Raw genomic sequence first — 12226 nt, forward strand, 5'->3', positions numbered from 1 at the left:
CGATACGGAAAACGATGGCGGCAACGACGATGTTGAGTGTGCCAAAAGCGAGAGCGATGTGTGCACCTTCTCGCGCGTTGGAAATCTTAGCTGGTACGCATGTTTTTTTTTTTTCATGTAGCTGCACGTTCCAATGACGGGAGAAAAAATGCGCTAAAGTGTCACTGGGAACTTGCTGTTGGAAGAATGCCGAAGCGCTAACTTCTCATTAGATTGTAAACACGGGTGCAATTCCGCGATGTCAAGCACCTTGCCGCTGCTTGTCTAAAGTCCCGTGGTTTTTTGAGTGTCGATACACGATCGCGAACATAAGTGCCGCGTTTCAAAGCGCGCACATGCAGTGCTGCGAGGTACAGTCATGGAAGTTGCTTATCATACACATCCAGAGATGGCCAGAGGTATTATATGTGCACTATTCATACTATGGTTCGACGACTTTGCGATTGTGGCTCAATCAAGAATCGGTATGCGTGCTCCATGCTAGTATTGACATAAAGATATTAGGCAGTTTTAGCACCGCCGTGTGGTAAACACGATAACTGCAACCGTACGTGGAATGTCACTAGGCAAGCCTATACTCCATTTCATACCTTAGGTGCAACGCTGTGGAAGCTACGCACGAAGTCCGGTCACCAAAATTTACTACTGCGCGCGTTTCCGTCTATGCTTCGCAGCGTGCCAGCGGCGTTTGCTCGCGCGAGCATGCACGTGAAACTGCCGCGACGGGCTGCAATTAAAAAATGCCGAAAAGAAAATTTATTTAAAAGAAGTGTTAGCAGCCGTATAAGTACACGGATTGTTTCTATGGGTAAATTCTTTTTTTTTTCATTCAGAACCGAGCTTATATATAAAAATTTTTCTAAAAAATCGGGTCAAGAAACACCGAACTTTTTCTAAGTGCGAACGCAGCCACTGCAAGAAGTATCTCAAGCCTACACAGCGCTGCACCTGATGTATGAAACGGAGTATAGCAACGCTAGCAACAACGCGTTTCCGCATTTGTCGTAAGGCTATCCGGCTATCGCGGAAATGGTCCGAGCACAGCACAGTTGATTTCGTCGGCACGAACTTCTCTCTTCACCGCACTGCGCTGCAAGCTTCTTGTCCTTCGGGAACCTGTGAAACACCGCATCGTCCCGCCCGCCTCTGTTCGCGCAGCCGAATGCTGCACAGAACGAGGGTATGTTGGGCGCCCTTGGCTGTAGGCACTCACGCAGCACAGAAGGAAAGAACAGTTTACGAAAATCGCAAAAGAAAACAAACGTGAGCGGCGGCGGCGGCAGCAAATCTCTCGTAGCGTCGTTCAGTAAAGCGCAGGACGGAAAGAGGCATGCCAGCACATGCCAGCACGCCGGTCCGGCAGCTCGGTCCCCGCGACTGAGGTCACTCTCGCCGGTTCTCTCCTCTGGCAACCACCTCACCCGGCGCTCCGGGAAGCGATGGGGGAGTGTCCGCGGGGGTGATTTAGAAAGCGATTTCCGCCCCTTATATTAACAAAACGAAGAAAAAAGATTCGGAACCGTAAATTATTAGGTCTGTTCTTCCCAACCCCAGCAATTCATGGAAATTGAAAACCGTTTCAGCTTCCCTTTAAAGAACCCCAGGTGGTCGAAATTTCCGGAGTCCTCCACTACGGCGTGCCTCATAATCAGAAAGTGGTTTTGGCACGTTAAACCCCATAATTTAATTTTTACGTGTACATCAAATCTGAAATCAGCGGCAACGATACCGTAAAACACGCTGGTCGTCTGCTTAGGGTAGCTGACGACACGCGCAGAAGTATCGTTATACTGACTTGATGATGATCATCATCATTTATTGACATCCCCTTTGAAATGGGGCTGCGACAACCAACCAGCCTGCTTGAGTTAATCAGGCATGCTACACATGTTTTTCATCCTAGAATTTTTGTATACATCTCCTTTCCTCCTTCCTCAAAACTTCTCTATCTACCCCATGGCGCCACCTATTCCTGTATGGGCCTGGCCGTATCAATCTCTTCCCTGCGGCGAGCGTCGGCGTAACCGAGCGAACGCAGAGCGCAGCGGGGGGATGCAAGACGCGAGGAGGAAAACGGAGAGGACGGTGCAATGCAACCTATATTTGTAAAGCGGAGAGGATATGGCGAGAAGGGTGAAGATGAAAGTGGAGTGCCAGCACGACGAGGCATGCGGTCAACCCGGAAACAAAGCGCTGGCGTGGGCTTAGGACCAACTGCGCATGCGCTACTTCGTCTGCGGCGCCGCGCATGGTACGCGTTTCCCGTGCTCACGCTTTCTTTCTGAACAATGAGCGACTTACCCGGTGGAAATGCTTCGTCTGCCGCTGCTGCTGCTAAACGAGCTGCCCGAGCAGAGGCTGCGCTCAAAATTGGCATTAAGGAGTATCGTAATCGTCAGTGAAATTTTTTTTTTCCAACAGGAAACGGAAGCAGGGAAGGTCGATTCTGTCTATGTCTAGTACACGCTAGTTCCGCGTGTCTGCATGTGTGTGTGCGTGCGAAAGCAGCACCAATTCAGCGTCATGATGCGGAGAAGTGGTGACCTACTCGTAGGATGTGGTGAGCTCGATCGGCGCAGCTATTCCTCTAGCCACCATAGTACCGGTGCACAAACGTTGGTCACCATCAAAGCAACAGTTTACGCTGCCGTCACTGAGCGTTATTCTTGATGTACACGGCATGCACATAAGAAAGCTGACAAGGCGCCTCCTGCAGCTGTAAAACTTGTGCTTTGACACCTGTATGCAAGATACAATTGAGAAATACAAATATAGTTATCCTCCTGAGATACGAAGATAGCTTAAGGGCATAACGGCTTTGCAAGTCGGCTCTTGTTATTTACTGATATGTTACGAACGCGGAAAACCAATTTTATCAATATGTATGGTCACTCCAGGAGAATTTTCAACCCCGCGTTGAGGTTCCACATGTAAGTCCATTGCAAGTGCGACAAGATCTCATCGCGCACCTTATGCCATGTGTTGGAGGGCAAGCGGGCAGCGGTAACTGGCGGTAAGCCGAGAAGGAAGGCGGCTTCATTTTTTTTTTTTTTTTGGTGCGCCCGTACCTTTCCGCGCGCCTAATGTGGGAGGACACGTGATCAAGCGCTTGGTGACGTTGCAAGCGCGCGCTAGCTCGGCCGAGGCTGTTCACGTGACTGAGCGCTTACGCGGCTTAAGCGCCTTATCATGGAGGTAATCTGCGACGGGTGCACAGGCTAAGGGTGAGCCGAGAGAGCTGGTTGCCCTACATGCTCACTATGTCCCGCACACCTACTCTTGGAGGTCGCGTAATCTCAAGTTTCCGAGACACGGCGAAGCGAGGGGTGCATGGCGCGAATCCGGGGGCGCTCTTCGTCACGCCAGCGCTGCAATAAAGCGTTTTCGTCGTCATTGAGTGATAACTGTTCACGTTTGCCTATGCGGACCCGTGCAACCGTGCTTGTTAATTTAATTAGTAAGCGCGTATGTTTACTGCAATTTGTACGGCCGATAAAACTACAAAGCTTACTTCGTATAACTATCTAATGATTTGATATGTCGCTATCAATGCTTCGCCTTTCGGACAGAACTGCGACTTTTTTGATAGAATATCCCTGTTATAGATGGCAGAAGCAGGACCTCCATGAATGCGGACAAAGTGACCATCCTGGCAATATTTGATATGGTAAAGACTGCGTTTGTTTGCATAGACAGGAAGCGGAAGATGCGACATCGTGTGGTGGGTTGCCGTATTCGCGCTGCATTCATGATTTTTATGTCAATTTGCGGTATTCGAAACACACTTCACGTGTGATTGTCGTCGTCAGTGACGACAAAACGGCTTATGTCAAATGAGTGTCTATCTCATCGAAAACTGGTGGCGGCAATATAACTAAACCACTTCCACAGGCACCTGACTTCGTGTTCAGTATAAATATTTTACGTAATCGTTTACGAATTAACGTTGAAAAGATTCAAAGCCAATGTGCAGTACAATGTACGCACTGTCTTCCGAGGCCGCTGAACGATCGCTAGCTTCAGCTTTTCTTGTTCCTGAACTCCGAGAAAAGTGAATGCATAACTGTCGCATCGATCTCCTTGAATTGCATAAGTACATTCACGCTTTCTTTTTTTCAGGCATTTAACATTATCTGCGAAAGAACAGAAACAACTTGACAATGGATAATTCGTATATTGGCAGCAAATTGGCTTTGAAGTCATCGTGAATTCGCGGGAAGCTCATGAAAACGGAGAAATAGTTCGCAGCATTGCAGAAACCGTGGAAGATGCGTCAACGCCGGACCACGATATCGATATTTGAGTGTGTGCGCAGCCACATCCGATATCATGGCGACGTGGAGTTGGATGTACTTGCCCAAAAGGCCCTGGACGAAGGGAGTCGTGTCACACCTTGCTAAGAAGGACGTCAATAAAGGTCGTAGTTTGGCGCGAAAAGCAAGCTTTGATAGCAATAACAAAGTATCAATCAACCGTATAAATTGAAGTAAGCATTCACTTGCTAATTTTAGTAAGAAGCATGGTGTCATTCTTCCCCTGAGATGCGGACATGGTCAGTTCTCACTCGACCTGGAGCACTCGCTGTCACAACGCTGGTGTAATGAAGAGCGCCAACAGCCGGGAGCGAACGCTTCGTGGCGCCTCTCGCTCCATCGCGTCCAGGAAACTTGAGATTAGGCGACCTCTAGCATTAGGCGCACGGGAACACAATGCGCATGAAGCCACCACCCATCTCGGCTCTCCCTATAAGTATTTGCACCCGCCGCAGATTACCTCCAAGATGCGGCATGCATGGGCGCGGACGGCCGTGCGCAGCCACGGAGGAGGAGAGAGAGACGCGCATTCTACTTCTTTAGAGCGCGTTTGATCACCTGACCTCCAACATTGGACGCTGTTACGAACGGCCTGCAGAGGTGCCGACCTGCAAAGTTTTCCCTGCCAACCGCAGCCGCGGGGGTGGCGTTCTTCGGGGAAGCGACCATCGTCCCCAGCCGTTCGGCGCCGGGATGTCTGCTGCGGCGACAACCTGCTTTGTGAAGACAAGAATACGCCGCCTTCACGGTTCGATTGGAGCGGGGAATTCCTGGAAGGAGATGCTTTGCGGTGCCGTCTGACGCAGCTTAGAAGTCGTCCGTCGATGGGCAGACGCGGCGGCCACTTACTGCAGGGTCAACTCTCGGATAAAAAGGCGCCTGCTCGGGTCAAGCACCGTGTCTGCGAGAACCCTCGCATGTTGTAGTGGTCAGTGCAACCTGTGCGGAAGTGCGTGCGTCAACCCTCCCCCTCAAAGGCTACGATGACTTTGGACGCTCCGTTTGGTGGAATGGCCGTTTTGCCTCAACTAGGGATTTAGGGAGGACAGATTGTTTATAAGCAGCCGTGGTGCATTTCTCTTTCAGTCATGTTAGACTGATGAACTGTAGCGTACTCATGTAGATACTGTAAATAAATCCCGTATTCCTCGTTCTCGGTGAGACCAAGTCTCTCCCTTCAACAACGTCCTCAGCGTGGATGAGTTGGACGGCGGCATGGGCCAGCTACCACCTATTTCATGCCCGACCCCAACCATTACAGCGCGCAGGAAGACTACGCGCTTCAAGCCATCATCACTTTCAGCTCATCCTCGCAAGCTTTCAATTGCACCCACAGCGTACGACGCGCGGGGCGCGATATGATGTTATCGCACTTGGACTTCATACAAGACATCACCGTGATGGTGAAAATTTGCCTTCAATGTCCATATAAATGTTATCGCAATGATATTGCAATTATATGGACATTCGAGGTGCATTTCTGCCGTCAGCGTTGCCGTCGTCGTGAGGTTCCGTATAAAATTCAAGGCCGATAAAATCGTCGCCGTGCGCCGAATGCTGTATGTTCGGGTGAAAGCATGCGAGGGTGAGCCGGCGATCGGGGCTCAATGTCGTGCACGAGAGGGAGAAGCGGGGAGGAAGCGCGCCGTCTTCCGTCGCGCACGAGGCCCCGGGGGGAGGGAAGAGGGGTCACGTTCTACTCCTGGTGGCCCGGGTGCATTTTTACAATTGCTAGTGAGTACAACGGGCCGTGGCATTTCCCGAGGCGCCCGGCGTTTCCGCGCAGGCGCGAGTAAAAGCGGGTGAGAGAGAGAAAATCTGCGGGCTTTTGCTCCTTGAATATCTCACTTTGCCTAGACACTACGGAGAAGTTTCATTGCTCATGTGGCATGCGTTTGTCCCGTAGGCGTGCCAACATTGCGGAGTGGGGTCGAGTTTGTTCACACTCTGATGCTGGCTGCCCGCGCGGTGAAACAGTGGGCACGGACGCGCCATTTGGTGATCGCTGTGTCTGAAGGTACGTCGGACAGACTATCGCGCCTGCGGCGCTGGGGCTGAGTCAGTCATGCCGGATTTAACCTTTCTTGCCCCTTGCGGCTTTCTATATTTCAAAAAAAAAACATCACTGATTTTCCCGGGGGAGCAGTAGGGGCCGTAGTAGAGGCCGGGCTTGCTCTCCCGGTGTAGTATCTTCGCTCTTGGGAAGCTTTTCGTATGCTGCTGTCCGCGACTTTTCAGGAGCATTTTTGAATGGTCCCATTTGAGTGAAATAAACGCATATTTGCGCGCGTGCGCGAGTAAGAGCGGGTGCGAGAGAAGAAATGTGAGGACTTTTGCTCCTTGAATGTACGACTCTGCCTAGGTACTACGGAGGAGTTCCTTAGCGCGTGTTGTATGCGCTTGTCCCTAGGCGCGCCGGCAGAAGTCGCGGGGCGCGGTAGTGCTGAACTTAGCATCGCAAGTTGGCAGCTCGACGCCATTATATTTATTTGATCGCGTTGTTTGCTAATTAAAACAAAGTGTCACTATTTAGCATTGTTGCCGGCGCCTCCAGGACACAAAAGCGGCATCATCATCGTCATCAGCCTGCAATGGGCGTAACCAGGCTGATGACGATGATGATGCCGCTTTGGAGTCCTAGAGGCACCGGCAATAATGCTAAATAGTGGCACCAAAGCGGCAACGGGGACATCAAAGCTAGAAGCCGGACTGGTCCGTAGGTTGGGGTTCGCAGAGGCCTGCGCATGCCAGGGGAGTATAAGATCGGCTGTCCGCTATCGCGGACAGCCAATTCTTTTATGCGAAATGATTGAAGTGTTTCTGTTTGGCGTTCCTTTAATTAAGCACAGAGCAGAGCCACCCGCCGAGCGCATCTATACGCCACAGGGCTTTACCCCTGGGCGAGATGCGAGTGCCATTGCTATGGCTAGAGGATGCTTGCAGCAGATGGTACGTTGTGTCGGCGTACTAAATCCTGGTAAGCCCCAAAATATATCGCCTTTACAAATTGGCAAACTGTGGAGGGCAGGTGCAGATTTAAGTAATTCTGCTCCAGACACTTCTTGCGACATTCGGGTTCGATTCCAATAATTAAATTGCATAACACGCAGCGCGATCGCATTATGAGGTCACAATCTGTGTTTCGCTCGTTTACGCTCGTCCTTCACCTATGCAAAAACCAAGCATTGCATATGCAAGCTCGCGTCGAACTGTCGGCGTAAAAACCACGCCTTTATCGCCGTACGATCACCATCAGCGTGATCATCGTCGCGCTGCTGTCGTCACAGGCACGTACGCTCACGACCCAGGCACTGCTCAATTTAAACAAACACGTTGGTCCACTTGGTATCGCTTTTCGGCACCACAAACAATGCTAGATAGCCAGGCACCTGCAAAATGTTTCGCATAACGTCGATTCCCACAACGTGTGGGATATGCACAATTATACTTAATAAGATGATGAGAGAGAGACAGACAGGAGAAAGGGGAAAGGCAAGGAGGTTAACCAGAGGGCAAGATCTGGTTTGCTAACCTACACTAGGGAGAGAAGGAAGGGGAAGTGACGGGAAAGTAGAGAAAGAGAGGAATAAAGGGAGCACGTGCAATCGCAGTCGGTCATTGTCACCGCATACTATCACCGCACGACGCAATAGCATTTGTGGCACTGTATACATTAGTTTAGGCTACAGCCGCTCGTCCAAATCTGTCGTCCTTAAAAACTTCAACAGTGCCATCGTCGCCCTTCGCTGCTATGGCTTGTGATGTCGGCATATCGCGCTTTGACAAAGACCTTTAACAGAGGATATCATTTTATAGAGTAAGATGATGAAATTGTTAACGCATCCATAGGCTCGTATACCGTCGAAACGGCTTCTATATACTTTTCTGTGTGACTTAGTGTAATTACAGTGAGTTGGGCAAAAGAAATAAACATTTATGACACAGGATTTCTTTGTGTGCGTGTGTGTGTGTGTCACCTCTCGCGGCACGCAGCGTCCTACACGGAAGTGAGGCCTCCGTCGACCGGCACGAGCGTGTCGATGCTTGCACTGGAGGTGTGCCAGCGTAGGTGTTCTGTGGTACCACTCAATCGAGCGATGTCGTTTAGCCGTGTTTTGCCTGCTTGCGCCCTCTGCACAGCGCTGTTTCGAAGCGCGGAGCATCTGAGCTATATCGCTTTACAGCCATACGTACGCGTGCTTTGGCAGTTGTCATGTCGTCACGTGTTCGTTATTTGAAGATACGCGCGTACGCCCTTAGTACAAGGCGTATAGAACGCAGCAGAAGGCACGGCTGCCATCGCATAGATCTCCGTAGTGGGTCGTCCACTGACCTGCTACGGGGGGCGCCGGAAACCTCGAACCGCAGGACGAGAAGCGTCGCGGGCGCTCGCACGCCGATCACGTGGTACAATATCCCCCAGGGCACTGGAACATCCATTCACACTCACTCACTTGTAAATTGAACTCGGGCGTCGCCTGTGTATGAGTTCCAGCGCGAGCAATGGAAAGTCACCATGCATGTGTCCGGCAAAAGAGGCGGTTGTCTGCCGCCGCAGGCAGCGGCAGCCGCACGCTGCAGCCTGTATACGACGGACGGACAAACTGCCGATGTGCGAGGCCTTCCCGCGCAAACCTGCGTTTATCTCTTTTGTTCTTATTTATTGCGTTGCCTTTTTTTTTTTTTAAATCGAGCTGTCTTAAGTCACCGCGACGGTGGCGGCGGCGGCGGAGAGATACGGACGACGACGTTCACCCGAGTGGACGTGACAGCACTGCGAAAAGAGACGCCGGCGTCGCGTTTGTGTAGCGGTCGTCTGCCGGTTCTAATAAGCGAGCGGAAGGCTACGCGTGCCTGCGTGTGCGTGCGTGCGGGCACGCTGTGGCGTCATTGAAATGCGCTTCTGTCTAGGTGCACGTAAAGCGGCCGATGCTTGCGGAAGAAGACGTGCAGGAATGTATTAGGTTTAGGCCCGTAAAAGGAGGAGATAAAGCAGCGATGAGAGAACAGACTAGCAGTACTAATATATATATATATATATATATATATATATATATATATATATATTGTAAGGAAGAAGTGCGCCGTGCAGAGTTCCGCAGCCGCATCGCCAATGCTACTAAGTTCGTCCCTTAGTCCGACCCTACGACATGTTATAGAAGAGCAAGTGTCCGAGGTCCTTCCTCTGGAACGGGCGCCTCAACTCACCGCCCCATTGACTTACGCCGACGCCGTCGCACGACCACGACCGCCGACCTTCCGGGCTCTGCCTCCGATGCCTAGCCCTGTTTTTACCCCCACGCCGCCACGACCTCCAGCCCATCGAGTAATTAATCCCTGGCGCACACCGGACAATCGGCCCATCTGCTATTCGTGCGGTATTCCCGGACACGTTGCACGCCTGTGCCGCCGCCGTCCACTTCATCCCCGTGACGACCCACGCACAGCCGCAATATATATATATATATATATATATATATATATATATATATATATATATATATATATATATTGAAGTAAAAAAAGAGGGAAGCTAAACACAAACGCACGTGCTGATAGAGGTTGTTCTCGGTATTTTCCTTTAGTTAGAAAAAAAAAATAAACGCAGAAAAAACGCCGCCCGCTGAAGATGTATATAGAACAGTGCCACAACTTCGGCTGGATTACGTGAAGCTCACTTTAGTTGTACAGTGACTCGCACGTGTAGCCAGCCAACACTGTGCTGCTATATGCAGGGTGTTTCACTCCACTTGAGCCAAACATTACAAAGTATGCAAATGTCACGCAGCTGGACGGAACCGAGGTAATGCTGTTTGCCGACGCTTGGAGATACTGTTACGAACGGCCTGCAAGGGTACCGACCTACAAAATTTTCCCAGCCAGCCGCAGCTGCCGAGGTGGTGAGCTTCCCAGAAGCGGCCTTGGAACCCTTCCCCACCTGCTGCGGCGACTCGTTTTGTAGCCTATGCGATACTCATCGAATGATACTCATTCAGTATCGCATAGGCTTAAAAAAGTTGCAAGTAGATATGATGTGAATGTTGCTTTCACTGCTTCCAATAAGCTAGGTAAGATATGCGCTGCCGTGCAGAGGGAGAAGGAGCAGGTGAAAGGCCAAAAAGAAAAAAAGAACAGATATTTGTCCAGTGAAGCACAATAAGAGCAACAGTTTTACTGACTGTCGTATGGGTGTTGTTTATAAAGTTTCCTTTAGCTGTGGCCAGTTCTACAAATGGCAAACGGGGCGGTGTATCAATCAGAGCCTAATGGAACATAAAAGCTCGTTAACCGGTGGATCGCATTCTAATCTTTCCCTACATTGCCAAGATTGTAACTGCACGCCTAGGTTAGATGAATGCGCGATATTGTACACGCACAAGAATGAAGATACGCGTCTTATGGTAGAGGCATGGCATATCTATAATTGTGGAAGTACGTGCGTGAGTCAGCCTTCGATTACTTTACATAAGGAAGAGATTACCTGCCTTAACAGTTATCTCACACGTAGACCGGCACGTGTACCTGATTGGCACGTGGTGATAATATTCCAGAGCTTGCGCAGATGAGTTTTGTGTCTTCTTTCTTATTTTCGCCTCAGTGTTCCCTTCAGTTGATAGTCGGCGTTCGTGTTGTCCACTTCTCTTGTGTCCTGTCTGCAGGCCTCACCTTTTCTTGCATAATCTCCCTTCAACAACGTCCTCAGCGTGGATAAGTTGGACGACGGCATGGGCCAGCTACCATCTATTTCATGCCCGACCCCAACCATTGCGATACTCAGTTTATCTTTTGCATTCCGTCTATAGTTACTTAACTAATGAACTTCTCAAATATTATAATTAGATGAAAAGTGTCAATGAGAAAATTGTAGTGCCATATGGAAAACTCCCGATACGGCTTCCTGTTACTCAATACGTGCTACATAAAAGCGTTTTTTCCGAGCGTGAAAGAAGCTCGCTAATACAAGCAAAGTGCTTCGAGCGGCCAGTCGCATGGCAATCTTGCGCGTATTCGAACGCGCGCGATGAGAACCTGGCGAAGACGGTTTATTCCTCCTTCTTTTCTTGCATATTTTCTGTTTTTTTTTTCATTAGTACATTACATTAGTACATTATAGTAGTATATTACATTAGTACATTATGCTATGTTGCCTGCGGTACTACATGTGGTGGACCGCGCGGTGAACAATGATTGTATTTACTTTGGAAATGTACCACGTTTGTCGTGGCGCGAGGGAGTGCGCGACGAAAAACGTGCGACAAGCTTCGCTTTTAGGAAATGGCATGCGTTGATTTGTGTGATGCACTGCACGATGAGCAGCTCGTCTTGCTTTCCAAAAAACGTGGACGAGCTTTGCGCGTAGTGTGGGTCCAGTCACAGCGATCAGGCGTCGACAGCTCTACAACTGCCCCAACGAAGTCGTCGCTGTGAAACGTCGTTTTTGTACAGGTGAAAAATGGATGAGATGCGACGATCATCAGTAAACACACACACACACACACACACACACATACACGCGCGCGCACACGCCCACGCGCACGCACACGCACGCACACACACGCACACACACGCACGCACACGCACGCACACACGCACGCACGTATGTACACGTACACACACATATACACACTATATATATATATATATATACAGACACATATAAACAATCACACTATATATATATATATATATATATATATATATATATATATATACACACATAAATGCAGGTTCAACCTCGTGCTGAAAATGTTTTTCATTTCAGAAGGTTACCTGCATGAGCGGCTGTATAGAAGGTTTTTGCTATTGTCGGAACATGCCGGAACGCTTATCCATGGGGAATGCAACAAAGAAAGAAAAAAGAACTTGCGGGATATTTATATGAGCCAAAACTATACCGCCTAATTACGAGGCAC

At 49.8% G+C, this 12226-nt stretch overlaps 1 protein-coding gene across 3 annotated transcripts in view; it reads right to left on the reverse strand.

Moving 5' to 3' along the window:
- LOC126542501 (3-hydroxyanthranilate 3,4-dioxygenase-like) overlaps positions 1-12226 on the reverse strand; it is a 45408-nt gene that overhangs the window by 14939 nt on the left and 18243 nt on the right. The window contains exon 1 of one of the 3 annotated variants that reach the window (XM_055076663.2): positions 8768-9250. The exons of 1 other annotated variant lie outside the window; for it this stretch is intronic. The gene's annotated coding sequence lies outside the window, so the exon portion shown is untranslated. Of the gene's footprint in view, positions 1-8646; positions 8722-8767; positions 9251-12226 lie in introns of those variants that run through there. One more of the 3 variants, XM_055076666.2, reaches the window with a different exon arrangement.

Source organism: Dermacentor andersoni, chromosome 3 (genome assembly GCF_023375885.2).
Source record: "Dermacentor andersoni chromosome 3, qqDerAnde1_hic_scaffold, whole genome shotgun sequence".
Taxonomy (NCBI): Eukaryota; Metazoa; Arthropoda; class Arachnida; order Ixodida; family Ixodidae; genus Dermacentor; species Dermacentor andersoni.